This window comes from Alligator sinensis, unplaced genomic scaffold (genome assembly GCF_000455745.1).
Source record: "Alligator sinensis unplaced genomic scaffold, ASM45574v1 scaffold601_1, whole genome shotgun sequence".
In the NCBI taxonomy this organism is placed as follows: Eukaryota; Metazoa; Chordata; order Crocodylia; family Alligatoridae; genus Alligator; species Alligator sinensis.
The window spans coordinates 2,349,486-2,352,595 of record NW_005841905.1 but is presented as its reverse complement, the minus strand read 5'-3'; the positions used below and the strand labels follow the sequence as shown (position 1 = coordinate 2,352,595).

Below are 3,110 nucleotides of genomic sequence, written 5' to 3'. Positions count from 1 at the left end.
CGGGCAGCTCCGCGGTGGAGGCAGCGCAACGTGCCGCCCGCCCGCCCAGCGCCTTAATAGCTGCGGGATTTATCTCGCTAATAAATTGAACGATCCATTCGTTCCTGTCAGTGCGGCGCTTCCCCAAATCAATTATAGCGGATTTAACTATAATCACTGGCTCATCCCGGCCGACTCGGGGCCACGCGAGCCATTCATTCCCGCTCAGGAATTACAGCGCGGCTCTGCCCCCGCTGCTCCCTCCCACCGGCCGTGTGAACGCCTGGGGCTCGAAGGCGCGGTGCCCCAGCCACACAGGGTCTAAATCCGGAGTCACTTTGCCGGGTCGCGCTGCTGACCCTCGGGGTAGCCAGGAACAGAATGTGCCTGTGAGTTGTGGGCCTCAGCTGGCACCAGCCGTCTGGTTTAATCCGGGGTTAATTCGAATCAGCACAGACCGGGACAATCGTTTACACACGCAGATGGACTGGCAATTAATTCGAATGGGCCTCCATGGTCCCGTGGCGAAGTGTTTATCCCGGGTACTAGAAGTGGGGCAACGAGCTTGTAAGTTTGCAGGATCTCAGGATCAAAACCTTTGCCCCGGGATAAAGATAAACCGAGCATCTGCTGTTAACCGAGACCAGAATCGGGCTTAGTTGAACAGTCCTGGTTTCGTTCGCATTGCTTTGTCCTAGTTAAGGTGATTGCTCTAAATCAGGGTGGACAGGAGCAAAAATATTTTCTAGTGTTCCAGTTCCTAACTCCGGCTGACTTGGATCCCCGTCCGCTGACAGCTGCTGAAAGGCAATTTGCTCCGCAAGCCGGAGCCCGGGTGCCCCTGCCCTCTTCCCAAGGGGTCTGCCCGCCACAGAATTTGCCCCTGGGGCTGAATATGTAAAGCTGGTCCCCAGATCCCGACTTTCCAGCGGAGAATCCAAGCCTGTGAAATAGAGCGTCCCCACTCCTCGGCACTCTTTAAGTGAATGTTTTACAAACCTGTGTTAACCTTTGAAATGAAAACAATATGGCCCCTATAAATGACTTCTATAAAGATTTGGCCATACCCGGCGCGTGAAATACATGCTGATGCCTGGATGAGTTTAGTACTAGCGATAAGAAGAAAAACAGTGTTAGCTCTCACGTGTGCCTAATTCGAAATGTAATCTGTCAAGCAAATTATTTCTGTATTAGCTTGACGCCTCGGCACCCGCAGTATATTGGAGGAATATTAAACAAGCATCACATAAGGTTAGCACAGGTTTGTAATCCATCTATATTTTACTTATATATATAATATGGTTATCCATGGTATATATATATATATATATATATAATATAACATGGTTATACACACACATATATATAGTTATCCATGTGTGCATTATATCTATACACACACGTGTAAGTATCATATATATATGATAAGTGTATATAGATATATGGTTATTAAAGCCATATAGTTATATAGTTACGGATTTGCGTGGTTATTAAAGCCATATATATTTTATTAAGCTTTAATACCCATGTAAATCCATAATTATGTAAATCCATACATGTGCTCTGTGGGACCAGTTATATACACACACACGTATACATATTATATATTAGTACATATGTATAGTTACATACATTTACTATATATGTGTATGCATATTACATATATAGTAATATGTCATACACATACATATACAAACACACATACATACGGCTTACAAACGGGTGCTAACCTTACGTAGTGTTCGTTTAATATTCCTCCGACATACTGCGGGTGGCAAGCTAATACAGAAATAATTTGCTTTACAGATTACATTTTAAATTAGGCACAGCTGAAGAACTAACACTGGTTTTTGGTTTTTTTCCTTATCGTTAGTACTAATCCCATGCAGACATCAGGCTGTATTTCACGTGCCTGGTAGTATCGGATATATGATACTAACACGTGTGTATATGGATACAATACGTTTATTGAAGTAGAATATAGATAAAGGTTATTAAAGTAGAAACCTGTTCCAAACGCCATTTCCTTATATGCAAATATTGGCGTATTTTAGTGGGGTCTAAGTAGATAGGATTTGATTTGAGTTTACAAAAATATTTCCAGTCGTTCCGATCTGCCCTCCAGGAAGGGGGAAAAAACTTCTAAAAATTCAGGGTTTGAAAATAATCGTCACAATTTTACAAATACGGTGTGGCCTGGCCTGCACCCCACCAGCACACCGCTCGGACAGGGCCACTTCAGTAGCAGGACCCGCCTCCCCTTACAACCCGAACAAGGCAAACCCAGTAACCCCAGCGCACAACGAGCTGGACGCGAATTCAGCCTCGGGCAGGATCCACCTCTTGCCACTTGCTCTACGGTTAAATGTCTAATAGTTAAACAGGAAAACGAACTCGATTGGACTAGAGATTTACTGTATGCCAACAGCCTGTGTCCAAATGTGTTTCTAACTTGGGGGGGAGGACCAGCAGGATATAAGCAGCTATTCATGGAGGAGGTTTCAAAGTCCTACCGGTGTATTGTGTCTGTCTCAATAAAACTAATCTCTTTAAAGCCCCAGCGTCTCACAAGAATACCTGCACTGTTCCAGACTACAAGGGCAAATATGGTTTTCAGATTCTGGTTTTATGGGCGGATTAAAGTTTATTTTCCATAATAGGGCACCTAATAAAACTCATAAAGCTCTGTCAGTCTTACAGCTGGTGGCCCCATTTAACACTTTCACTTCGTAAATCACAGCACAGCTTGCCAGGTGTTTCCAAAACTGGAAGCAGAGAGAAGAGAAGAGAAGAGAAGAGAAGAGAAGAGAATAATCAAATCAGATCAGATCAGATCTGGAAGCAGCGGTGTAGCGGCGCGATCTCAGCGGGAGAGAAAAAGAGCGCACCAGTCTGTAGCGTAACAACGCGGACCCCCACGTGCAGCCACAAAGCGGAACCGCGGGCTGGTAAGCCCCGCCCACAGCGCGGGAGCAAGCCCCAGCTGTCGGCGCTCCCGGCTTGCTCCGGAGTGGATCCGGATGCGAAGCCTCCGTGGAAACGCGCCTCGGGGCGGCAGGTAGAGAGCCGGGCTCAGGCTCAGTGCCCCGGCCCCTGGCAGCCCGCAGGGGGGCGGCGGGAAGCTCCGGGGC

The 3,110-nt window shown here is 46.6% G+C and overlaps 1 long non-coding RNA gene across 2 annotated transcripts in view; it reads left to right on the top strand.

The window, feature by feature from the left end:
- The first annotated feature begins 2,559 nt into the window (after positions 1-2,559).
- LOC112549413 overlaps positions 2,560-3,110 on the top strand; it is a 3,132-nt gene continuing 2,581 nt past the window's right edge. The window contains exon 1 of one of the 2 annotated variants that reach the window (XR_003092810.1): positions 2,560-3,037. This is a non-coding gene — a long non-coding RNA (uncharacterized LOC112549413). The remainder of the gene's footprint in view (positions 3,038-3,110) is intronic. The other variant, XR_003092809.1, reaches the window with a different exon arrangement.